Below are 27,985 nucleotides of genomic sequence, written 5' to 3'. Positions count from 1 at the left end.
TGTTGTAAAAATGTACTTATTTGTATTTTATAAATAATATAGTCATTAGAATAAGTGAAACAAAAAAAATAGGTAAAGACAAAACAGATCAACTCTATCCCTCTCACCACCTCCCCCCTCCAATACTCATACCACTGTGGTAATAAATTTTTGCAGGGTAATGGATATCCTTCTACATCTCTCTCCAAACTCATCTGTATGTACATAGATATATAGTTCTACGACCAACATATACATGTATATACACGCAGATACAAGGATTTTATTTGTTTTGTAATAATATAATTTTACTATATATATTACAATATGCCTTTCACATGGACAGCCATTTATCTATATATATTTGTTCTAATTTTGCTTCCGCACACTATGGTTTTCAATAAATGGGATCATAATGCACATTGGAGTTTCCATCCACAAGATGTGAGAATGGATTTGGGGGAACTACTGAGGGAAAGTGCAGTCTTTATTTTATTTCTTTCCTGTTTACTTAATTTGCTCTACTCCTTGACCTGTTATTTCTATGTGAAGTCCCTATTCCTCCCACACTCCAATCTGTGGTAAGGACTTGATATATATATTCATGTGTGTGCATGTGTTTGTGTGTGTACATATGTGTATACATGGGGGATTTGGACATTCCTTTAGAAAACTGAGATCATATTATACATCTTTCTTTATATTTGACTTCTCCCATTCATCAATGCATTTTGGTAATCCCTCCAAGAGTAGTGATATAGCTCAAGTGCCTTCCTTATATTAACTGCATTCTATTCTGTGGGCCAATATAGCATAATTTATTCAACTGTTCCCCCCCCTTTTTTTTTGAGAGAGAGAGAGAGTGGGAGCATTGAGCAGGAGAGATGAGAAGGAGAGGGAAAGAGAGAATCTTAAGCATGCCCCACACTCAGCGTGAACCCGACACAGGGGTCGATCTTACCACTGTGAGATAATGACCTGAGGCTAAATCAAGAATTGGTCACTCAAAGGAACTTACTTAAACATCAAAAAAGCCATCTATGAGAAGCCTTCATCCTCAACGGGGAAAAACTGAGAGCTTTCCGCCTGAGATCAAGAACACGACAGGGATGTCCACTCTCACCACTGTTGTTTAACATAGTGCTGGAAGTCCTAGCATCAGCCATCAGACAACAAAAGGAAATAAAAGGCATCAGAATTGGCAAAGAAGAAGTCAAACTCTCACTTTTCGCAGACAACATGATACCCTACATAGAAAACCTGACAGACTCCACCAGAAGCCTACTAGAAGTGATCCAAGAATTCAGCAAAGTTGCAGGGTACAAAATCAATGTACAGAAATCAGTTGCATTTTTCTACACCAACAATGAAGCAACAGAAAGAGAAATCAAGAAACTGGTCCCATTCACAACTGCATAAAAAAAACCCAACAACATAAACTACCTAGGAATAAACTTAAACCAAAGATATAAGAGATCTGTATGATGAAAACTATAGAAAACATATGAAGGAAATTGAAGAAGACACAAAGTAATGGAAAAATATTCCATGCTCATGGATTGGAAGAATAAATATAGTTAAAATGTCATTACTACCCAAAGCAATCTACACATTCAATGAAATCCCAATCAAAATTGCACCAGCATTCTTCTCAAAACTAGAACAAACTATCTTAAAATTTGTATGGAACCACAAAAGACCAAAGAAGAAAACCAAAACGGGAGGCATCACCATCCCAGACTTTAGCCTCTACTACAAACCTGTAATCATCAAGACCGTATAGTATTGGCACAAAAACAGACACAGAGACCAATGAAATAGAATAGAGAACTCAGAATTGGACCCACAAATGTACATCCAACTAATCTTTGACAAAGCAGGAAAGAGTATCCAATGGAAAAAAGACAGCCTCTTTAACAGATGGTGTTGGGAGAACTGGACAGCAACATGCAGGAGAATTAAACCAGATCATTTTCTCACACCATACACAAAAATAAACTCAAAATGGATAAAGGGCTTGAATGTGAGACAGGAAACCATCAAAACCCTAGAGGAGAAAGCAGGAAACAACCTCCTTGACCTCCACCGCAGCAATTTCTTACTTGACACATCCCCAAAGGCAAGGGAATCAAGAGCAAAAATGAACTATTGGGACCTCATCAAGATTAAAAGCTTCTTCATAGCAAAGGAAACAATCCATAAAACTAATAGGCAATCGACAGAATGGGAGAAGATAGTTGCAAATGACATATCAGATAAAGGGTTAGTATCCAAAATCTATAAGGAACTCACCAAACTCCACACCCAAAAAACAAATACTCCAGTGAAGAAATGGGCAGAAGATATGAACAGACACTTCTCCAAAGAGGACATCCAGATGGCCAACAGGCACATGAAACGATGCTCAGCATCCCTCCTCATCAGGGAAATACAAATCAAAACCACACCGAGATACCACCTCATACTGGTCAGAGTGGCTAAAATGAGCAAATCAGAGGACTCTAGATGCTGGTGAGGATGTGGAGAAACGGGCACCCTCCTACCCTGTTGGTGGGAATATAAACTGGCACAGCCCCTCTGGGAAACAGTGTGGAGGTTCCTCAAAAAATTAACAATAGAACTCCCCTAGGACCCAGCAATAGCACTGCTAGGAATTTACCCAAGGGATACAGGAGTGCTGATGCACAGAGGCACATGGATACCAATGTTCATAGCAGCACTCTCTACAATAGCCAAAACATGGAAAGAGCCTAAGTGTCTATCAATGGACAAATGGATCAAGAAGAGGTGCTTTATCTATACGATGGAATACTACATGGCAATGAGAAAGAACGAAATCTGGCCACGTGTAGCAACATGGATGGAACTTGAGGGTGTTATGCTGAGCGAAATAAGTCAGGCAGAGAAGGACAGATACCATATGTTTGCACGTATAGGAGGATTAGGAGGAACTTAATGGAGGACCTTGGGGGAGAAGAAGGGGAAAAATAGTGGGGGGGAGGGAGGGAGGCAAACCATGAGAGACTCTTGAATGCCGAGAACAAACTGAGGGCTGATGATGGTGGGGAGGGAGGGAAAGGGAGGTGATGGGCATGGAGGAGGGCACTTGTGGGGATGAGTACCAGGTGTTATATGGAAAGCAACTTGACAATAAACTATTTAAAAATAAAAGAAAAAGAATTGGTCACTCAACTGACTGAGCTACCCAGGTGCCCCTCCAACTGTTCTCTTGTTAATGAGAATCACTTTACTTCTAGGTTTGTTGGTTTTTTATTTCTGTTGTTGCCACTATGAAGAACGCCATAGATAGATTCATGGGGCACCAGAGTGGCTCAGTTGGTTAAGCGTCCAACTTCAGCTCAGGTCATGATCTCACAGCCCGTGAGTTTGAGCCCCCCATCTTGCTCTGTGCTGATGGCTCAGAGTCTGGTGCCTGCTTCGGATTCTGTGTCTCCCTCTCTCTCTGCCCCTCCCATGCTCATGCTGTATCAATAATAAATAAAAACGTTAAAAAAAAAGAAACGTTAAAAAAATTTTTTTTAAAGATTCTCATCTTCAGTTTCTCTTATGGGTTCATACCAAAAGTGGGTTTTCTGAGTTGAAGGGCATGCATGTAATTTAAACTTTAACAAATATTTTGGTTTCCTATCCAGACAGCTTGGACCAATTAAGATGTCATCAGCAATATGGGAGAGCATTCTTTTCCTACATCGATGCCAGTTATAAGTGTGTCGCTCCTTTAAACTTCAGCTTTTATCACTAAGAAGCACAAAACTGGAACATTTTTCCTCGATGGACCTTGGACCTTCCCTGTTCTTTTGTGTTTTCCTTTTCTTTTCAGTCTGTTTTTTTAATGGAAGAATTTAGTCCACATGCCATTTCGCCTTTCATTCATCTTTCCAGTAACTGGGTGAACACCTTTCATTCATCCTTCCAGTAATGGGTAAACCCTTGCAATCTGCAGACTCAAAACTTTTTTAAGTTTGGGTAAGCATTTCCTTTTAAATTATTTAATAATCACTTTCTTCATTTACTTTACATTCCTTTTTCTTCTTCAGAAGCTGGTCATTCTTCTGTTAGATTTCCTGTGTCTGTCTTCTTAGTCTTGAATGCTTTTTTATTTTCTGAAATTAGCAGTTTGAGATATTTCTGTTGTTCTAACTCCTGGACTACAAATTTGAATCTCTATGGTGACCATCTTGCACTCAGCTTGTCTCTTGAAATCTTTAGTTTTGAAATAATAGTTTTTAGTGTTAAGAATTCATTTCTGTGTTCTGAGTAGGTTTCTGTCCATGCTCTATATTGCTTAAGCCCAGCCAGTCTAGAGGCCCCAGAATTTGTCTTTCAAAAGAGGCAGCTGGGTTGGAGAGAGAGGTGAGTGAGAAAATGATGTGGGACTCCTGAAGCCACCTTGTTTCAGGAATATTCTGATTTGTGTTCATACCTAGTATACAGAAAGTGCTCTATTATGGGGCGACTGGGTGGCTCAGTTGGTTAAATGCCAAACTTCAGCTCAGATCATGATCTCACAGTTCATGGGTTTGGCCCACGTTGGGCTCTCTGCTGATAGCTCAGAGCCTGGAGCCGGCTTCGGATTCTGTGTCTCCCTCTCTCTCTGACCCTCCCTCCCTCTCCCCCAAAATAAAACATAATAAAAAAAATTTAAGTGCTCTATTGACATTTATTAAATGTATTCAAAATAATTTCTTAATGTTTAACTACTATAACCATTGGAACTCTTGTTTATAACAACTGAAAGGGATTTTGGCAAACAAACAGAAAAGAAATTTACTGCATGGATACTGAGTAACTTACAGAACCAGATGGAAAGAGTTCCACCAATTTAAGCTTGTAAAACATAGAGAAGCCAAAAGAAGCTAAGCGGCTGGATTCACTCCGGGCCAGAGGATCGGAAGATTGATTGTGTGCTACTGTCATTGTCACATTAGTCAGCTGTGACTTGTACTGTTGACACTTAATACTGAGTGCCACCAGTATGAAATTAGTTCTAAACTGCCCCACTTCTCGTCCCAATTGGGACCAAGAGCAAGGGACTGGCCAAGCTTAAGCCAGACTCCCGTGTACTAGCTGGAGTATTATTTCTCTTTTTTAGCTTCTAAAAGAATAAAAGTGCTAATAAATTCCCTAATTAAAGGAAAAGATTTCATATGCTAAGCAGCCAAAGAAATTTCAACAGTAGTGTGATGGTTAATTTTATGCTCCACTTGACTGATCCCTGATACCTAGTTCAACATTATTTCTGGAAGTGTCTGTGAGGGTATTTCCAGAAGAGATTAGCAACATCCAATGATCTAATCCAGCATTGTTACCTATGTTCCCCATGCTGTACATTATCCTGAGAACTTATAACTACAAGTTTGTATTCTTTGATGACCTCAATTCATTTCCTCCAACTACCCACCTATAGAACCAATCTATTCTGTTTCTATAATTTGTTATTGTTGATTCTATATATAAGTGACAGCATACAGTCTTGGTCTTTGTCTGACTTATCTCACTTAACATAATGCCCTCAAGTTTCATCTATATTGCTGCAAATGGCAAATTTTCCTTTTTATCTTTTTGGCTGAACAATATTACATTGTCTGTGTATGTGTTTGTATGTATTGTATGCACACAATGTGTATGTATACATATGTACTATATGTCTCTCTCTATATATATAGAGAGAGAGATTTTCTTTATCCATTCACTTGTCAATGGACACTCAGTTTATTTCTATGTCTTGACGATTGTAAATATTGCTGCAATGAATATGATGCACGTATTTCTTCAGGCACTGATTTCGTTTCCTTCAGATATACACCCAGAGTGGGATTGTTGGGTCATAGGATGGTTCCATGTTTACGTTTTTGAGGAACCTCCATACTGTTTTCATAATGACTGTCATTTACATTCCAACCAACAGAACACATAGGTACCCCTTTCTCCCCCCTCTCACTAACACTTGAAATGTCTATTCTATTACAGCCCCATTCTGACAGGTGTGTGTTAATTTCTCATTGTTGTTTTGATTTTCCCTCATGATTAGTGATACTGAGCACCTTTGCACATATTTGATGGCCACTTGTATGTATTCTTTTGATAAATGTCTATTTAGGTCCTTTGCCCATTTTTTAACTAGATTATTTGCCTCTGTTTTCTTTCTTTTTTTTTTTTTGGCTATTGAATTGTTGTATGAGTCCCTGATATATTTCAGTTATTAACCTCTTATCAGATGTGATTTTAAAAGATTTTCTCTTATTTTGTAGGTTGCCTTTTCATTTTGTTGATCATTTATTTTGTTGTGCAGAAGCTTCTTAGTTTGACGTAGTCCCACTTATTTATTTTTGCTTTTTTTCTTGTGCTTTGCGTGTCAGATCCAAAACATCATTTGCAAGAGAAATGGCAAGAATCTTTTCCCCTATGTTTTCTTCTATCCGTTTTATAGTTCCAGGTCATATGTTTAAGTTTTTATCCACTTCTTCAAGGTTGCCCAATTCATTGGTTTAAACTTGTTCATAGTAGTGTCTTATCATCTTTTGTATTTCTGTGATATCAGGTGTGATGGCTCATCTTTCACTTCTATTTTTATTTATTTGACTCCTCCCTTTTTTTCTTGGCTGGTCTACCTAAATATTTGTCAATTTGGTTTATCTTTAAAAGAACCAACTCTCAGTTTTGTTAATTGTTTCTATTGCTTTATTATTTTCCACTTCATTTACTACTTCTCTAATCTTTATTATTTCCTTCCTTCTGCTATCTTTGGGCTTGGTTTGTTCTTCTTTTTCTAGTTCCTTGAGATGTAACGTTCGGTTGTTTATTTGAAATCTTTCTTTTTTTCTTGATGCAGTTATTTATAGCTATAAACTGGCCTCTCAGAACTGTTTTTGCTTTATCCCACACATTTTTTATTTTTATTTTTAATTTTTTCATCTTTCCTGTTTTCATTGATTTCTAGTTTCATACTGTTATAGTCAGAAAAGATACTTGACATAATTTCCATATTCTTGACCTTGCTTTAACTTGTTTTATGGCCTAACTTATGATCTGCCCTAGAAAATGTTGCATGTGCTCTTGAGAAGAATGTGCTCTGCTGCTGTTAGATGGAATGTTCTGTATATGTTTGCTAGGACCATTTGGTCAATGGTTGTTTTCTTTTTCAAATCTGTTGTTTTCTTTTTATTTTTTCCTCTGGTAAATAATTTTTATTGAGATCCCATCAGTGCAATCTGCTCCTGACATTAAGCTTCTTCTTCCTTTGCAATTTCATTTTTCTTAAGTAGTCCCACGAATGCTTTCTTCTCCTCCACATCTGGAATTGGCCATGACCAAACTTGGAGGTGGTGTCAATGAACTTAAGGTCAATCTTCTCCAGAGCCTGCCAAGGACTTGCAGAGAGTAAGCACTCACTTCTTGGTTCCCACCACACAGCTTTTCAGTATGACAAGTTCATTGATCATTTCACCATAGTGGACAAAGCCATCAGAGGTTTGATGCTCTTTTGAGACAGATCATAATCAGTGAAAGCATTGTTCTTGATCAGTTTGCCATCCTTGATGAGATAGCCCTGGCCAGTCTTATAGATCTTCTTGTTGATCTCAGTGCAGTGATACAACCTTTCAAATCTGTTGTTTTCTTAGTGGTTCTCGGTCTGGATAATCTATCCATTGTTGAGATAGGGTATTAAACCCCTACCTATTATTATATTGTTGTTTATTTCGCCTTTTAGTTCTTTTTTTTTAAAGTTTATTTATTTTGAGAGAAAGAGACAGAGCATGAGCAGCAGAGGGACAGAGAGGGAAACACAGAATCAGAAGCTGACTCCAGGCTCTGAGCTGTTAGCACAGAGCCTGACACAGGGCTTTAACTCACAAGTGTAGAGATCATGACCTGAGCTGAAGTCAGCTTGACCGACTGAGCGACCCGGCACCCCTCACCTTTTTATTCTATCAGTATTTACATTATATATTTAGGTTCTCTAGTGTTGGGTGCATAAATATTTAAAATTGTTATATCTCTTTGATAAATCAATTCCTTTACCATTATATATCGACGTTCTTTATCCCTTGTGGCCATTTTTAGTTCAAATTATCTTTCTTTAAAAACAATATTTTTAAGGGGCGCCTGGGTGGCTCAGTCAATTAACTGTCCGACTTCAGCTCAGGTCATGATCTCAAGGTTCGTGGGTTCGAGCCCTGCGTTGGGCTCTGTGCTGACAGCTAGCTCAGAGCCGGGGGCCTGCTTCAGATTCTTTGTCTCCCTCTCTCTCTCTGATCTTCCTCTGCTCATGCTGCCTCTCTTTCTCTCTCAGAAATAAATAAAATATTTAAAAAATAATAAAATAAAACTAAATAAATTAAAACAATATTTTTTAAATGGAGCCCAACATGGGGCTTGAACTAATAACCGTGAAATCAAGAACTGAGCTGATATCAAAAGTCAGATGTTCAACTAACTGAGCCACCCAGGGGCCCCAAATTCTCTCTCTTTCTAAATGTTTAAGTATAGCTACCTCTTCTTTCCTTTGTTTATCATTTGCTTGGAAGATGGTTTTTCCATCCTTACACTTGTAGTCTTTTGTGTGCCCCTACAGTTCAAATGAGTCACTTGTAGGTAGCATATCATTAGATATCAGTGTGTTTATAATACGAAAGAATTCAAGGAGGTGGGGACTCTTTCTTCTATCTATACTAGCTTAAACATTGAGAAGGTACTTTTGCATGACATAATGCTGTATTTTCCAGAGGTGGTCACACCAATACCTATCACTTCACATGGTCTTTACAACACAACATAAACACGCCTCCAGTGAATGGAGGGATCCTTTATTCCTTTTTTATCTTTTATCATTTTTAGCCCATGTTTACAGTAAAAGCAATCATGTCTGAAGATAGGCCAACAAAGACATTACAACCTCCCTCTGGCTCCTGGGATACACGCTTTGGTAACCCTGAGCCACTATGCAACAAGTCTGGCCACTCTGGAAACCTCGGGCTGGAAAAGCCACTTGGAGAAACAGAGAGATAAAAAACAAATACAAAAACAAAAAAACACATTGAAATAAAGAGATGTATGTGGCAAAGCCCAACTGCTTGAGATGCTAGCTGTTCAGTTCTTCCAGCCAAGAAGTAGACATGTGAATGAGAGAGCTTTTAGATGATTCTAGTCTCCAGTCTTCTGGCCAACTCATTTGATGCCCAGTAGAACTAGTCTTCTAGTCTTCCTCCTGAGTCCGAGACAGTATAAGGTAGAAACAAGCCACCCTTGGGCCTTGTCTGAATTCTTGGTCCACAGAACTTCTAAGCACATTGAAAATTTGTTTTACACTACTAAGGTTTTGGATGATTGGTTGTGCATCCATTCTAATGCGAACAGATACTCAGAGAATCATGGACTTTCAGAGATGAAAAAGAACTTAGAGAAAATCTAGTCCAAGTTTATTTTCCATATGATAAAATTAGCTCAGAGGGGCAGAATAATTAACTCACCATCTAACAGCTCATTCATTTGTGGCACAACAATGGTCTTTCCTTCCTTGTGATGTAAGGAGAGTGCTAATCTGGCAAGAAATGTCCTACATGAGTTAGTGAATTGGGAGAAGGGCTTCTTTCCAAATGAATGTTGGTTCATACATCTCCAGATAGTCAGAGTACATAAGGCCAGACCAATGGTGCTGAGGTTCCCAAAAGTTACTGCATACACTAGGTATACCAAAAGTTATAATACACTAGGCAGAGCCAGTCCAAAAAAATGCTAGTTGTATACATACATGTGAGTATGTAGGTGCTACATAGGGGCCAGGGTGATGTAGGAATCTTTCCAGCTCTGACTCAGCTGACTCACAGGTATGCCTATTGAGGGAGCATGCCTAGAAATATTAGATGGGGAGTCTTGAACAAAATGCATTAGTAATGCGATAGGAACTAAATCACAGTGACAAACAAAAGCGTGACCCCCTGAGGCCACATGTGAATGTATTGCCCAGACATTCAGCTGTACTACAGCGCTCTCCAAATTAAATCAGCACATCAACAATCACAGAATTTCTGGTGCACTGTGAACCCTTCGACCACTGCTACCTGATCACTCCACTCTGTCTGTCAGGAAACAGAACTGCTGCCCTTCGAACACTGTTGACTGAAGATTTACCTGCCTCATCCCTTCTGTGAGTAAGTTCGATCAATGTTACTTTAGCAGTTACTCCTATTATCATTTGAAATGTATTTTTTAGGGGCACCTTGGTGGCTCATTTGGTTAAGTTTATGACTTCATTTCAGGTCATGATCTTGCGGTCCTTGAGTTCCAGCCTCATGTCGGACTCTGCGCTGACAGCTCTGAGCCTGGAGCCTGCTTTGGATTCTGTGTCTCCCTCTCTCTCTGCCCCTCCCCTGGTCACACTCTGTCTGTCTCTGAAAAATGAATAAACCTTAAAAATTTTTTAAAAATAAAATCTTTTTTTGAAGCGTAAAATCCATGACTTTGAATCAGAAGTTATGGTGTCATGAGGAGGAGCAAAGAATCATCCTTGATGACTTACGGTTAATGTAGGAGAGAATCACTCTGCGAAATATGAGGCGATGTTTAAAAAAAAAAAAAATCAAAGCTGTTTAAGTGTTTAACGTGCAAAAATTGCTATATAAGTGAACAAAGATAAACTTCTGGAAATTAACCTCCAAGTCAAAGTTTCCATAATGTGCACCTATGATCTTAAGCCCAGCAATTGTCTGCATTAAGGCAGGTGATATCTTTTGACAATTTGAGAAGAGGTAGAAGTAACGCAAAAATCACTGTAAATGTACACTGTGACTAAAAAGTGTATTTATGGGGCACTTGGGTGGCTCAGTGGGTTCAGCATCCTGCTCTTGATTTCAGCTCAGGCTGTGGTCTCACATTTCACACGATTGAGCCCCAGGCAGGGTTCTATGCTGACAGTGGGGAGCCTGCTTGAGATTTTCTCTCTCCCTCTCTCTCTTCTCCCCCCTTGTTTGTGCTCTCTCTCTCTCTCAAAATAAATGAATGAACTTAAAAAAAATTTAAAAAATGAAAAGTGTATTTAAATGGAAGACTATTCTATAATTGGAATTAATTGATATAACCCCACCATTATGTGTACGTTATAATAAAACCATGAGAAAATCACTCTTAAATTATTAAAAACATCAGAAGTATTCCGCCAATAGTATACAACTATTTTTGGAGCCTGTTTGCCTTCCTTCCTTCCGTTCTCCCCTCTTTCCTTCATTCCCTCCTTCCATCTTTCTCTTTATCTCTCTTCCTCACTCAGCTTCTCTCAATATGTATTCCTGCCAATCAAGTTTCTGTTCAGCATGCGACGACCAATATTATTCCAGAAAAAATGAGGCCATTCTATTTCAAAGCCAAGAAAAAATTGGCTCTGAGAGTAAAGATAGTGTCTAATCACGATTGTAGTTCCAGGGAGGAGCATAATGTCTATTGAGGAGGAAAAACATAATTATGGAAGTAAATGAAAATTACAGAATATCATCACAAAAAATGGATTTCAAAGATGAAAGGATTTTTACAATACCTACACTTTTCTCTTGTGCCATTTATGTAGTTACTTTTTAGCACACTGTTTTTCGGTATGCACAGATGGGTCTGTTCTTCAAAATTACTAATGACTTAGATAGAGCTCAGGTGTATATGTACATACCCCTGTTAACTTCTTGAAATCTGAGGCCCAGAAATAGGAGAATGTACCTTCTGATCCCACCCCCTTTGAATTATCAAGGAGTTACTTTCCTTTTCTAAAGAGGCTTCCAGTGTTTGATCCTCTCTCTGAATTGCAAATCACACATCAAAGATTTTTCAGTGATCGAGAGCATGGCTTTTGCAATTTTTGGTAGGTTGTGATTAACAGGCTACAGTAAAATGGGGTGGCAAATTAGGGTTTATGGAACTAAAAATACTGTCAGTTAATTACAGCTTTGAGAAAAACAAAGGCTAGGTTTAGGCAGGAAGCAATATTGTTCTCCAAAGATGCTGGATAAGTCTTCAGAAAAAAGAGAAAATACAGTATATTTGTCTAATTCTCAGATGTAAGTCAGGGGACAATTCAATAAAACATGTAATTTCTTAGGACACTTTGAGTAGTTAAATTAGAAGAAGCTAAGAGGTAAAACACAAAAAGCCTTTACTAAAGTGAAACAAGAATAAAACAGGGGCGCCTGGGTGGCTTAGTCGGTTAAGCGTCCGACTTTCGCTCGGGTCGTGATCTCGCGGTTCGTGGGTTCGAGCCCCGCATCGGGCTCTGTGCTGACTGCCAGCTCAGAGCCTGGAGCCTGTTTCAGTCTGTGACTCCATCTCTCTCTGACCCTCCCCTGCTCACGCTTTCTCTCTCTCTCTCTCTCTCTCCTAGAAATAAAAAAAAAAAAAAAAAAAGAAACAAGAATAAAACAGTTTGTGGGAAATTTTTAATGAAAAGTTATGTCGATAAAGATTTCGAATGATACTATGGCTTTAAGTAATGGGAAGTAGAGATCAAGCAATTCAAGTCTTCAAACACCTTATGCAAAAAACACCTGAGAGTTTCTTTAGATAGAACAGAAATAGTCTCGTTTTTATCCACACTAAACCAATAATGCAGAGCAGTGTTTATCTTTCAAAGTGTTAGCTATTTGTTCTAGCATACAGATTGGCAAACTTTTTCTCCAAAGGGCCACATAGTAAATATTTTAGGTGTGCAGGCCATAAAGTCTTTGTTGCATTTACTCAACCTTATGTGGTGGTGGAGAAGCAGCCATAGAATATATGTAAGTGCATGAATGTGACTGAGTCTCAATAAAACTATTTATAAAACAAGAAGTGATCCAGACTGTATTGTTCTTTCAACTAGTGCTCTAGAAAATCAAAGATATGAAATAATAAGACTTTATTTTCCCAATTAATCCTTTATTTGGCAAGTGTCATGGCCAGGAAGAGGCTTCTTGGCAAATGTAATCAGAAAATATGGTTTCAGGCACTAACTCCATTGCTTTATGATCCTGGACTAACATTAAACTTTTTAACATCCATGTATATTTCTTCCATAACAATACCTATTCTGGCTACTTCTTAGGGTTTCTGTAAAAACTCAGTGAAACAATATTACTAATGGAAACACTTTGTCAACTAAAGTATTATAAAGTTCTCATTCATTAACAGGTGATAAGTGAGCAGAAAAATTATTAGATAGGAACTTAAAATGGTAGCTATTAAAAGGATGCAAATTTATGGAATTGCTAAACAATTACTTTTAGAGGCTTTTCTGTCTCTGTATGAAATTGAACAGATTGTTCAATTGCCATGAAATCAGAGGCTAGAAATGGCTTGAAAGAGTATGCAGACTGTGTGGAAGGCACTGGACTCTTGGTTAGATTGCCTGCATCTTATTCTTGGCTTCACCATTTACTGGCTTTGTGACTCAGATATAACACCAAAGTCAGCCTTGGCTGGAGAAAACAAGACTCCCTACTCTGTAGAGATATAATATGAATTAATGAATCTACTTAATGTTCTTAGCAGAGCTTCCTGGCAGATCAGAGGTATTTGATAAATAGCAGTTCTTTTTTATTGAAAAGTTTCCCAAAGTAACAGAAGTCTGTGATGGAAGAGCCTGCAGAGGTCACTTAGAAGATGTCTGAATCACCTCTACGATAATGTGGCTCTGTGTTTATCCCACCTCCTAACACTTTTTTTATTAGAAAGCTCATTACTTTGCACAAAACTCAGTATCGGGAATGAATTCATCATTTCTATCATTATTATATGAAATGTATTTCTTCACAGGAAACAATAAAGCAGTGTTTGGGCTTATTGTCTTTTTTCATTCCTCCAACACCTGTCTAAACCCTAACACAATATGCAGCATCTTGCCACCTTAAAGCATGGTGCGCACCGGATGTAGCCTGTAGAATGCAACACCAGCTAGGAAACTTTCTTCACCTGCCTCTAGAAGGACTGGCTGGCAAAGCCCTGCTCATTTCATCCTTTTTGTAAAAGTTTATTTAGTTATTCTGAGAGAAATGGAGACAGTGTGAGTGGGGGAGGGAGACAAAGAGAGAGAATCCCAAGCAGGCTCATGCTGTGAGTGCCGAGCCCACTGTGAGTCTCAAACTCAGGAAACCATGAGGTCATGACCTGAGCAGTAACCAAGAGTTGGTTGCTTAACCAGCTGAGCCTCCCAGGCACCACCCCTCCCCCCACCATTTCATCTTGCCTGGGTAATGTGTGTTATTAATTGGCATTGCTAATTAGTATTTTTTTTATTTTAAATAAGACATTATATTCCTATAAGTAAGAAGGTAAACAAATGGCTACAAAATTGATTTGAAGGTAGCTTCAAGTCTGCATGAATTTTTCCCATAATTATACACACTAGGAAAACATCATGTCCACTCATTTCACATTTCTTAATGTATATACTCTACATAAATATTGTTTACCATAAATTAGTCAAGTTCTTGTGTGGTCTCGTTTTCAAACAAATGAGGTGACATAAATGTTCACGCAGCACAGGAACCCATTATTTCCATATCATCTTAAATGTCTTGTGAAGTTTTGTTTTAGGCAATGTCTAAAATGTTCACCCTTGATTAATTTTGAAAAGTGCTTTCAAGACCTAAAACCCAAGTGGACCTTGCCTAAGCAAATTAATTCCTCCTTCGGTTTCCAGGCACATGAACATGGCTTGAGTCCAATACTGTGTTTCTCTTCTCTCAGATCACTTCCCTTTAGATCAAAGAAATCCCTGCCTCAATGATGATTAAGAAACAGTTATGATGGACAGAGGAAAAAAGGAGGCATCTTTGCAGACAAGCTTACTGAAGGAAGAAAAGTAGCCCCCAAAATTGAGTTGTCATGAGAATAGTCCAAAGTCTGTGGCACTGAATGATGAAGTCCATTTGCAGTTACCAAGGTAAATGGAAAACGCACCCCTAGTTCTTCTGTCTCTTTGGTAATTCAGACAGAATGCATTTTCACAGACTAAGCACTGGAGCAAGAGTAGTCTGCTGAGTTAACAGAGTACCATGCTGAGGTCAGTGTGAAAAAAAGTAGAGGCAAAAATATTATGCTGCTCTCTCTAATGAAGCAAAATATCACTTTTTTCCAATACTTCCCTGGCAGGAACAATGAATAAACATTCGAAAGGAGTCTTAAAACTGGAAGAAACTTTTGAGCTCATGACCACCAGGTCACTTGGGAGTTTGTGGTGATAAATGAAGTATGAAGTATAACCCTTAATTTTAAGATCAGAGTTTTTTTGTTTGTTTGTTTAGTTTTCTGGGGTTTTTTTTTTTTTTTTTTTTTGTGTGGTTTTTTTTTGGGGGGGTTGACCTGTAGCTACCTCACAGTATTCATCAGTTATATTAGATAACTGCAGTGACCAGAGAATTTTCTGTGCGACAGATATATCCATCCATGAATTTCTGGTCGAGAATACACAACAATTCTACTATTTTAAAAATACTTGACTAAGTTCTCTTGTAGGCTAGGAACACAATTATGGAGGAATAAATGGAGGCGTAAGTAGAGTAGACAACTGGGTCTTCTATCAATTAGTACTAGTGAGAATGTCGAATAGTTTTCGCTATTTGACATGTATCGTCGTTTGCCAGATCACCTTTAATGTTTAAGTAACCTTCCAGCCAACACCTAGATTGCAAATCAATTCATGTGATATCAAGGGAACACTTTAGCAACCTTTTATTTTGTGGGTTTGCTTTGAAATTATATTCCTTAAAATTAAAAAAAAAATCAATGCTGTTTAACAAGTCTTTAGTGGCTGTTCTGGACATGGAGTGACACTTGTTAAATGTTTTCAGCATAAAATTAACAAAGGCATCTTCTGAAGTTGGAGTCCATATATTACAAGAAACTCCATTTTTTTATCCTGAGAAAAATCTTGGCTCTCTGGACAAACATTAACGTGTTACTTTTACACAAAAATGAGATGCTATCCCAGATGGTAGCTACGCTTGTGGTGACATAGCACAATTATAAGGTTGCCAAATCACTAAATTGTACACCTGAAAAAATGTAGCATTATGGGGTAATAAAAAATAAATTAAAAAATAATAAAATAAAAATAAATTAAAGTTTGTTTGTTTATCATTTTTGAAAGATTGAGAGAGAGTGTAAGAAGGAGAGGGGTTGAAAGAGAGGGAGAGGGAGTCCCTCAGGCTCTGAAAAGTCAGCACAGAGCCTGACGGGGGGCTCCATCTCACGCGCCATGAGATCATGACATGAGCCTGAATCAAGAGTCAGACACTTATCCGCCTGAGCCAACCAGATACCCCCAAATACAAATAAATTAAAAATAAATAAAAATTTTTAAAATGAGACACCCTTCTTCAGGGACATTAGATGCTTTAACTTGCATAAGATGATATCCATTCAACCTTCTACAAGTCTGAATGCTACTGTATATTAAGCTACCTTTAACTGGAGAGATGAAACCTCTGACTTGAGAGTTACAGACGCTGCCTGGCTCACAAACCTGGTGTTATAGAGTAACACGGGCTGGACGAAGAAGCCGGAGTAAGTTCCAGGTCTGGGATGACTGTGTGGACCAACTCCCAGTGAAAAAAGGGAAAGTTGGCAGAAACCATAAAAACAAACATATTAATTCTCAAGAAATTGTCCTAAGGACATACAGAAAATGAAGAAATATGTTTTCAAGAAAATCTAACACTCAGAACAAAGAGAGTCTGTGGCATTTAAGCCACAACTCACTTTCTCCTTTCCCTGCCTCCCCTTGGTCCAGTTTGACTTGACAGAGCCATCTGAGTTCCCTTCCCATCCCAGTCAAGGGTTAATGTGTCTCACTGAAAGCCAAGGATTGAAAGCCTTTCTCCTCCCGTCTAACTGTCTAACTCCAAACTGAAGAGGCTGAACTCTTGGTGAGCTAAGCCCAAGAAGTCAGGGGCTTGCTTCTTTTTTTCATCTGGGCCCTATTCAAGTGTTACCCCCGAGATGTCAGACGGAGGACACAAGGGACACGTCACCCTCACCCTGGCTTGCTTGTAGGGTGCAGGTCCCATCTGGGCAGGGCGAACCAAGAACACTAGAGGCTGCTATTCCACCTAGTACTCAGAACAGTGGTTCAGAGGGTTTGCCCTGGAAGAGATGTAGTCTGTAAGAAAAGAGAGCTCAGAAGTTCTCCCCAAAGGAACTGAGATGATCTGAAATGGAATCCTTATAAGTTCAGGATAAGGGCACTTTCAAAACTAATAGCTGCTCTTAATTAAGAGCAAGAAGTGAAACCACAGGCCAGCTATTTTACTAGAGAGAACCAGAAAAAAAAAATAGCTAAGAAGAGCCCTTGTGGGGATCAGAACAAAACTCAAAACTGGTCTCAAAAATTACGCCTGCCTAAATTTAATTGGATCAGACTGCTGAGCAATTTATACTCCAGGGCATTGTTAAAAGCAATAGAGCAATCAGCTGGTAAAATTGTAAAGTCAAACAGACGGGGTGTAATATCAAATGAAGAAGGCAGCTTAAAAGAAATATCAGAGAAAGACACAGTAGAAGAGAAGACTTGTTAAGACCAATGTCATCCTAGGTGACTATGCACGGGCCCAAGGCTATGTATCCCTGAGGAGTGACACCAAAGCCTTGACACTGTAATGGGAAACAGATTTCACTAAAACAACCTAGCCGAATCAAAAAACAAATTTTAAAAAATTAAATAACAACAAAATGAGCCTAGGAGAGTGAGGAGGGAGTCACTCTCCAGAGTGCCGAGCTTCTTAAGGTGCAGAGAATCTTTGCTCATATCTCTATACTCCTCACAGAGTTTTGTTGAGCAGTGTTCACACAGTAGGACCCAGGAAATGCCAGCTGGATGACTAAGTACAGGCATTGCCACTTGACGTGACCAAGGGCTATGTGGCTTGGCACGATGGTATGGACATATCAGATTTTAATGACACTTATACCTATGGATGATGTAACTAGATAGCTATCAGACACAATCTGACAGTAATTTATATACAAACATATGACACAATCTTAAACTTACTAAAAAAATATAACCAAAAAGCTAAATATCTTGGAAATTCTCAATAATACTAATTTGGGTTCTTCAGCTTGGATTAGTAATGCAAACCTCTTATGCCTCAAATAAATGTAGCCCTCTAATGAAGAAATTGTACCTTTTATGACATTTTGATACAATTATCATAATGTTTTATAGGGATGGGGACCTACCAGAGTCTTGAATAAGGTACTCACCACACTAAGAGCTGGTGGATTTGGGCCTTAGACCAGGCCTTGCTACTGATTTACTCCATAGCTTTGAGCAATCCCTTCTCTCCATTGCTATTTTTTTTTTGTGTCACCTGAAAAGTGAGAGGGATGGGCAATATATCTTTTTAGGTTTATTCCAGCACTTGGGTGTGGCAACATCACAAATGGAAACTTAGCTACTTAGTCTGGTAGAATAGGAGAACACTAGCACATTCCATTTGCTTAGCATGTGCGTTCTCCAGTGATATACTTTGGCGCTACCAGGACGCTCTGGCAAATAAATATTGTGAGTGTGTTTCCAATGCCAAAGGGTGTCAATGTCAAAGTGTTTATTCACTGGATTGTCATCTGGTGCAGCACTTTAAAAAATTAGGCTAACAGCAATGGTGAATCAACTCCTTTGGAATTCGTATTCAGTCCAAGTACAAACTAAAGCCATGGTCTTGAATTAGACACTGAACTGACTTAACAGTCCCTTGGATGGACTCTGTGATGCTGATGGTGGTAGTGGGGACTGGGAACCAACCATTCATACCACCAAAGCCTTAAAATAAATCCAGAAATTTGTTTGCTGCAAAAGATTTCAGGAGAAAATGATACCAAGGCCTTAGGGTCCTTCCTAATTTTTCCTCTTTGTTTTTGCTTGTGATTTTTGCACAGTAAATCTTTAGAAGAAATATGTGGTGCATTAGGTAATAAAATAGTGACAGTAACACTGGAAATGCACAACGAGAAGGGAAAAATCAAAACTGCTTTTGTTAACTCATTAGAGATGAAAAGTAAAGGAGAAAGATGAGTGTGATTCTAAGGAGTGTAGCATGGGGAAATGTGTAGATTCTAAAACCATCAATGGAAATTGAAAATTTGGAGGGCAGAACATATTTTTGGATACTTACCTCAAGTTATATTCAATGTGGGTTATTTCTGAGATGTTCAGGTGAGTGTGTTCAGCAAGTATCTAGAAATAAGCCTACAGTACAGGGATGGTGGTCATTGGCATGCATATAGGTGGGGCTGAAGGCGTGAGGTATGGATGAATGATCCAGTAAAGGCAGTCAGCAAGAAGGGATCAGGCTTTTACACAGACCTTTGGAAAATGCCACCATGAAGTGCCAGGTGGTAGAAAGCAAAAGCCCAAGAATAAGACAAAGATGTAATAGTCCCAGAGGCAAGAGAACAAGTAGAAGAATAATGTTCTTGAAGCCATGGAGAAAATAGGTAGTTTTCAGAAGCCAGTTGGGGGTATGAATTTGGTCAGCTCTGCTAGGAGCTAGGGAACATAAGCAGTGAAAACACATCACTGGGTTTGATGAGCAATTTCTGCAGAATGGTGAGATAGCCTGATAGTAACCAGGTAGCAGAGAGTATACTTTCTCTTCTTAAGTTTGATGATCAAGAGAAGGAAGAACATATTTTTTGTTTGTTTTGATACGTGCTTTTAAAGAAGATTTGGAGTAACATAAATATGTGTAAGAATGGAGAAGTACAGAGGCACCTGGGTGGCTCAGTCGGTTAAGTGTCTGACTTTGGCTCAGGTCATGATCATGTGGTTTGTGAGTTCAAGCCCCGCGTCAGGCTCTGTGCTGACCACTCAGAGCCTAGATCCTGCTTCGGATTCTGTGTCCACTCTTTATCTGCCTCTTCCCGACTCATTCTCTCTCTCTCCCTCTCTCTCTCTGTCTCTCTGTCTTTCTCTCTCTCTCTCTCAAAAATAAATAAACATTAAAAATATTAAAGAATGGATAAGTATATATAAGTATAGAAGAATGCAGTGGGGAATAGCACTTTTATCAAGAATGACGATCACTTGTTCTCTTTTAAGACAAAGTAACTTTGAAGGAATACAATATTGAAGTAACTGACAAACTAGCTGTCAGGTCCAAATAAAGTAAGGAATATAAGACATCACAATGAGTTTCCCAGGAATTAATCTGAAAGAGAGAACGTGATATTTTTTCCTGAATTGTCATGAATAAGTAATGCTTAAACACTGAAATGACTGTTTTGTATGAACATAGCTGGACTAGAAAAGTCGGCAAGAATATTGCAGGCAGCAGGCTGGCTCTGGGGTAGGTTAGGGCCAGGAAACAGAATGCGCAAGAGGACATTGATGTTTGGAGAATGGCAAGTATTCCAATGACCTTGGGGGAAGGGTGGTGACAGGGAGTCAGGGCTGATCAAGAGATCAGCCTCCACCTCCAAATGGTAGAGGGTCTTGAATTGGCTGCTTGAGACCAAATACACCTATTGGATTAACTTTTACCTTTTGGACCATTCGTTTTTGGTTGGGTGTTTATGAAGTAAATTGTTTACCTTTCAGAACAACACTTTCAACAGAAATATATATATTATAATATTAAACAATATATATACAATATATATTATGTATCATACGTATATGCATACATGAATATATATATGCAAACATATAAATAAAGGAAATAAGTTGGCATAATTCGTGCCCACTGTCCTTTACCTTCCAGGTTGGTTAAAACTTTATTTTCCAAATTATCTTCTGAGAATAAGGCCACAGAAGATGGTGTTGTGTATTTTTGGAGTGTAGTAAAAATATGGACAAGCCAATTCAGGTAATGAGAAAGAGAGTTCTAGTCATGTACTTACTTGGTCCTTCACTAGTAGAATTTCTGAGCTGGAAAGCATTTGAAAGATTGTTTAGTGACAAAAGTCTTGAATTCAAAGGCAAATAGAAATTGGCAGGAAACAAGAATGACACCAGGTATACACAAACTGAAATGACAGATGTCAGAAACTGGAGTCCTACCAGCTAATTCCATCCCACAGATGTGCTCTGTTTGGTTTGATTTTTTTAAAAGTTTATTACTGGCCAAGTTTTAGAAATCAGATTTTATGTACAAAATAAAATTTCTGACTTCCCTTAAAAAAGAGAACTTCAACCCAAGGCCCATATTCCCATTTGGAATTGAGATGGGGTGACAAGTCTGTTGTTCTAGCTTGTGAGGGAAAGGGTGGAAGAAAATGACCTGGGTGCCAAGAGTGGATCCATTCGATATTAGAATTAGGGTGCATTTCTTTCCTGATGCTTTCCAGTTATCTGTTATATAATTGCATTATATTTGATAAAAGAAAGAAAATATGTTATAAATCTATGTAATATATCTCAATCTAGAAACTGGTGGCCTGGGATGTTCCAGTATGTATGGTAGAAGCAGGAGCCATAAATTAACTGACCTTGACCTACAGGTAGGTATTTTGAACTGTTTTTGACTGTCTTATGAACTTTCATTTTCAGTTGTTCCTCCCAATGAATTTGGCCATTGATGGGAGTAACAGGTGGGCGAGGATCGTTTGGGACAAGTGGGGGTGGTACTTTCCCTCCATGTCTGTGCAGTGGTGAGGGACAGCTCAAGTTGAAACACACGAATAGGAGCTACCTCAGGAGAGACTAGAGGTTAACGTTTGAGAAAGTTGAGAACAGCAATTGCAACTAGGTGTCATTTTGCCCCTCACCCACCACCTCCAGCCAAGAGAGACTGGCACGTCTGGAGGCCTGTTTGGTTGTTATAGCTGGAGAGTGGATGCTACTGGCTCTAGTGGGTGGAGGCCAGGGATACTGCATACCCTGCAAAGCACAGGAAAGGCCCCCGCTAACAACAAAGAATCATCCAACCTATTCCAAGTACGGGTCCAAAGGTTCACAGATCCTGCTTTTGAAGAATTCATCCCTAGGTGCCTAATAAAACCACCTGAGCCACTGCTGATTTAGGCTTCCTGGTGACCGATTGTATTAAACCAAGCCCGAGGCACAATTTAGCCTTTAGCCTTCATACCTTCTGGCCATTTCAGATACTTCTGGGAAGCGCATTGAATGCCTCCAGCTAATCCGATTCAATTTCACCATTACAGACTTTATGGGCCAGCCAATGATCTGGGTACCGTCTGCAATGTAAAGTGAGTGCTGTAATAAGAGTATAATATTCAAGTATGGTAGGGCAGAAATTCTTCTTTTAGCACTTTATTTCCTGATAAACCTCTAGGTTGAACTTAATCTCATTAGAAGAGAGAAATAGTATTCCAGAGGCTGTGAGTTAAAAACCAGACATCCTACAACATCATTGGCCAGACCCACTTTTTAAGTTTCTTCTCATTATTTATTCATTAAAAAAAAAACAACCCTGAGACTCTAAATTGTAAAAAGAAATGCTATTACGTCTAACTAGTTTTCCTGAGATTTTGGAAGAACTGATAATGAAAGACATGTTGATCTAAACAAATAATGCCACTAAGAAGAAATAGAAATTATGTAGTCAATATCCTTGAAGCTGAAAGGTATTTAATGAGAAACATTGTTTATTGTTTTTGGTTTCTCTTGATTGATAGGCTTTCTACTCAGAGGAAAATTGCTGTAATAACAGGAATTGCATGAAATTTGAAACTCAAAGCTATTCTGAGCTATTTTAATAATGCATTCTTCTGTCAAAATAAATTAAAAAAACAGTTGAGAAATGGTTATGAAGACCCAGATTTGAAAGTACATTCGGGTCTGTTCATCTGACTGTACTTTTAGTGGCAAAAATATCAAGATATATAAAATGCTCCATCATGTATATGAAACTCAGGTTAACATGCTTAAATAAAAACCTCTTGCTTGGGGTAGGGGGCAGTCAAGGACATGGGGGTCACTGTATAAGCACTTACCAGATACCCCATGCTCATTTGTAAACCATCTTTATTACTTACACACCCTCCCTGCTTTGACTGATCTTCTCAACTCCCTGAGGGTCACCATGAAGGTCCTCAAATGTCTTATCCCTCAACATGACCCAGCCAACAACTCCAAATGAAACACCCAACTGGCAACTTGACATTTGCACATGGATCCCTAGAAGACATTCTCTTCCATAGCATTGTCTTCTTCATCCACCTGCAACTTGCTCCTCACTTTCTTAGTCTTCCCCACCACAGTAAGTGAGACTTCCATCCATCCAGGAGCTTAAGCCCAAACAACAGGACTTATTCTCGATTTCTCTCTTTCTTTCATCTGATTAATCTGTCCTGCTTAATATATATTATGTATAATTTTGGAGCCTATTTTTAATATATAATTATACTGTGAGACTTTATTTCCATGTGCTTATATATTTTTTGCAAATCTGGTTTGTGAAGAATGCATTAATCTTCATGGTATATATGTCCAACCTGTATTTAACCATTCCTGTACTGTGGGGCATGCAAGATCTTTCTATTTGTTGCCATCACATGCTGGTAAGTTCCCAGAAAACTTAAAAATGTGTACTCTGTGCAGGCACTGCTCTAGCACTTTAGAAATGTTAATGCATTTAATCCTTACAATCCATGAGATAAATGCTATTAGCCTCTCCATTTGACAAATGAGACATCTGCGGCACAGACTGAACAACTTGCTCGAGATTACGTAGCTGGAAAAGGGAGATGGGATTCAAATTGAAGAAGCCTGACTCCAGATCTCATGTTCTAAATCAGTCTACTGTGTTGATGCAGGTATGTTACTTTGGCCCTTCAACCCTATTTTACATCAGTCTGCATGTAACTGTGGCCATTTCTTCAGAATATACTTCCAGAAGTGAATCAGTAGTCATGAATATTTAGAATGTGTTGGATAGTACATATTACAAAATTTTTCTCCAGAAAGAGTATACTAACTTTGTCAATTTCCACTCCTTTTGTCAGTTGTTGAGAGTGTATACCTGTGTTTACATCAACACTAGATGTAATACTTTTTATTTTATTTTATATATATTTTTAATATTTTTTAAAATCTTAACAAGTTTATTAGAAACAAATTCTGTTACTAGTTATAGTGGATTCTCTTTGATTAGCCAAGAGGTTGATTTCTTTTCATGTCTATATTAGCAACTGTATTATTCAGTGAATTTCTTATGTTTGGCTTTTAGCCAACTTGGCTATTGGAAATTTTACTTTTTCATAATGAATTGTGGCAGCTCTTTATGCACTGAGATTAATACTGTGAGGCTGTCATATATGCCTATATACATACAGTTGTGAATTGGCTTTTCATTTTGTTTCTATTGTTTACTGAAGTGTAAACATGTAAAAATTGGTTTCTGCAGTGTATCAAGCTTAGTCACACAAACAGCCACCTAGATTTCCCTCTTAATTCCTATTCATGTTAAGAAATATCAGAAGTCTCATTCCACTTACTTAGTAATGCTTAGATATACATTGTAATTTCTTGAGCCAATAAAGTCAATAATCTTAATTTTTATCATGCAGCATTTTGCCTACAACATAGGTGACAGAATATGAACTCAATTTTTCAAGGAAAATAAACTTGTAAAAATGTCCTATTCATTTCAAGACCCAAGGTGTTAATACATGTACGGACTAGGGCTGAAGTCTACACCCATATTACTACTGGATTATTTGTCCACATACTGTAATTGTAGTTCTCAAGTTATATCAAAAGTTCCATCTCAGTTTTGTTTATCACATGTCTAGGTTCAACTTCTTGCATGTGACCTCAAGCATGTAGAGGCACCTACCTGCTTTGGTGGGAGATGTGTTTCTCCACCACCATTCTTCTGTGTCATGCTCCTCCATGAAGTGTTCTAAGTTATTGGCTTCTAGATGCTCAGTTAAGTTTAATGGAACTTTTATTTCACTGAGAGTCAATGTTTTCTCTTGGACTGGTGGGTTTCCCAAGGTGCCTCAGGAACTACCGCTCAGGGCAAGGTGAGTCCACAAAGACTGGATCTACTAAAGCTGCCTTGCCTTATCAGTCTTATCTAGAGTGGGTAAGAAGCAAGCTGCCAAAAAGTTCTTCTGGGCCAGTTAAGGTGGAGGCTACTAACCCCCCTGGAAATATATCAAGATGGAAGAACTTCTCTTGAAGAGCAGTCCTGCATGAAGCTGGCAGGAATATTCTACCAAGGGTGCAAGCTGAGAGCTCCCTCATATGTGCGAGTCAACGCTGATGGTGCTTACCCTGCCTCTAAAGAAGGCTGTTGGTGTACTTAAATCCAGAACTTTCATCGTGCTCAGTTTGGCTGACTTCCACCATCATCACTGGAGTTTTCACTTTTATGGAGGAAACATTTAACTTCTTGAAAACTGTTGTATGAATACTTAAGGAAAATTATTGTGCAGTGGGTACCAAATTAGGAGCCTGAACAAGGGTTTCTGCAGCCCTGGGTTCAATCCTTGTTTTAAATATTTATGTTCCACACTGACGTATGTGAGGATAAAGGGGCATTGTGTCTGCAACTCAGTCTCCAAAATTTTAGAAAACAAATCCTATATATATACTTGCACACAGAGGCATACATACACACAAAGGAAAGGATGAGCAAATGTAGTACAATGTTAGCATGTGGGGAATCTGGGAATTCTAGGAATTCTTGCAGTTTTTCTGTAAGTCTAAAATTAAAGAATTTTAAAAAGTAAGTTCCAAACTTGATTTTTTAAGGAAAAAAAATGAAAAGTTTCTTGAAAAGTTGGTAAATATCTGAACTAGATAATGTAAAATGTCCCTTCATAGATCTAAATTTATGTTTTTCCTTGATCATGTGAGTCTAGAATTTTTCCATAGATCAACATATCAAGTGGGGTGTCTTATTTCTTCCTTTACTTATTTGTTGTTTAATTTTAGAATAGACTAAATATAGAATATTTGGAGAAATAATATAGAATAAAGAGCTGTCATCTGAGATGTCATTTTGTCATTGTTGCCACTGGATTGCAATGACATCAGGGACTCACGAACCACCTGTTAAATAGCTTCTTAGTTGTGCAGTATCATGTGTGGAATGTTGAAGCCCACCTGAGAACTTAATTTTTTTGTTTAAAAACTTAAGGTGAATGTAACACATTTTCAAATACTGTGATTCATCAATTCAAATGCATGCCAGAGGGTATAATTTATTTGCAGGGTGATAGCCATGTCTTAAAATGATCAGTAAGGAAAGAGTCTGACAGTAGCTATAAATAGAAATAATGTGAATTGTCAAGGTAGTTTTAATGAAGCTTTAAACCAAAAGAGGATTCCTGAAAAATTAAAAGAAAATTAAATGTGAGTAAATAGCAAAGGGCAATAGCAGATTTAAAAACAACTAAATTAATTTTCAATTGAAAAAAGTCAAGAGTCCTGAAAAGTCCAATTCCTACCCTTTATGTTAAGGACCTCTATTAAGATAATGACTCAGCCGTTGGGTTTAGAAATTGGCTTCCATTTCCATTATCCTTTTCCACATTTCCTTCTCTTAAATAATCAGGTTAAAAAAAGCAACATCCTGAAAGTCAATATTAGTGTATGCTTTTTTTTGTTTTTTCAGAATTGCAAATTAGAAAGAAAATGAAATTAGATAATTGAATAGGATAAGTCCATTTGGAAAAACATAAGCATATTGTTTATATCTGATAGGTTATCAAAAACCTTTGAGGGTGACTTTTAGGGGGCTTTTGGAGCGAGACTTGAGGGCAAGCTGGTCCTGTTTGGCTTGCCTACTGTATTTCTGACTGCCTCAACTTGCTCCTCAGTTAGACTCTTCAGTTTAGCTGGAAAATGAACATAGTTCTCTACTAAATAATGACTAAAAACACTCATTGCTTGAGGGCTGAGAATAAAGAGCATACAGACCCATGTCCACAACCCCCTGATGGCTCTACAAGTTTGAGTTTGTCCCTCAATAAAAATTTTACATAGCCATCTTGAATTCAGAAAACATTGGCACCCTGAGGTTCTTAGTCCTTAGAACTGCGTGTCCAGACACCTGGGGTTCAGTTGAATCAATACCAAGCCAATCTAAATAGGAGTGGAAAGCGTTGGCTGTTAATTTTGGTCATGAAGAAATGAGTTAAAGAACCCATGATTCACATAGAGCCATGGACAGAGAGCAAAGCAATAAAATGCAACCCAAGTTTGCTACAGGCTCCTCAGATTCTGTTGTGATTACTTGGGGTGATTTTATTAGACTAGGTTTTTAAATGAAACTTGAATGAGGATAGTATTTTAAAAGACAGTAATTTTCCCTTTAAATTCAACTTTCATCCTTCTAGGGAGAATTTGTTTCTGAAAAGCAATTGAGCACTCTTTCCCTGACCATTTTGGCCACTCCCTCTGTATGGCTGTCTTGATCTAGGGGTCCTGGTGCTGGTCATGTAACTCCATGGATCATCTCTGTTTCTCCTCTAGATCATCACCTCCCTTCAGCAATGTCTAACTATGGGCCGAGTTTCTTCCTCGCACCCTAGAAATCTGTGCCAAGTTAGAAAGAGAGAAAGGACTCATACATTAATAAAAAGGGACTAGAGGATATTTTTGAGAGATTAGGGCTACTTTGTTATAGAGATTTTGACATTTTTTTTAGGGTTAGAGTCATGGACAATTTTTATAAACATTGTGGGAAAACAAACCTTCCAGTTTGCCTTTTATTTGTGTTTAGATTTTTTCCCCTTTTGGAAAGAATAGAAAGAACTATAAAGGCATGATGAATCAGCTCAACCTCACTGATGTCATCTGACACTATAAAGGGACAGTGAATTAGGAAAGGAAGCCATATGGTTTTAAGCCCAAAGTGGAATCCATTGGGAATGGTAGGGAGTGTGAGGAGAGTTCTTTTCACTTAGGGAGATCCAACAGTAGTCTTAAATCTGGCTATAAATTTAGCACTTTTTCAAGCTTATTTATTTTGAGAGAGAGAGAGAGAGAGCAAATGGGAAATGGCATAGAAGGGGTGTGGGAGAGAATTTCCAGAAGGCTCCGTACCACCAGCAC

General features: G+C 38.3%; 1 protein-coding gene and 1 non-coding gene across 2 annotated transcripts in view; one reads left to right on the top strand and one right to left on the bottom strand.

The window, feature by feature from the left end:
• Positions 1-27,985, bottom strand: part of LOC120220653 (SPHK1 interactor, AKAP domain containing) — a 129,571-nt gene that overhangs the window by 77,185 nt on the left and 24,401 nt on the right. The gene's annotated exons all lie outside the window — the stretch shown is intronic.
• TRNAE-UUC lies at positions 12,169-12,253 on the top strand. The gene has a single exon. It is a non-coding gene; the product is annotated as a tRNA-Glu (tRNA).

This window comes from Hyaena hyaena, unplaced genomic scaffold (genome assembly GCF_003009895.1).
Source record: "Hyaena hyaena isolate Hyena2069 unplaced genomic scaffold, ASM300989v1 scaffold_714, whole genome shotgun sequence".
NCBI classification, from domain to species: Eukaryota; Metazoa; Chordata; class Mammalia; order Carnivora; family Hyaenidae; genus Hyaena; species Hyaena hyaena.
Note: the sequence above shows the minus strand (reverse complement) of the source record. Positions and strands in the feature narration are given on the sequence as shown.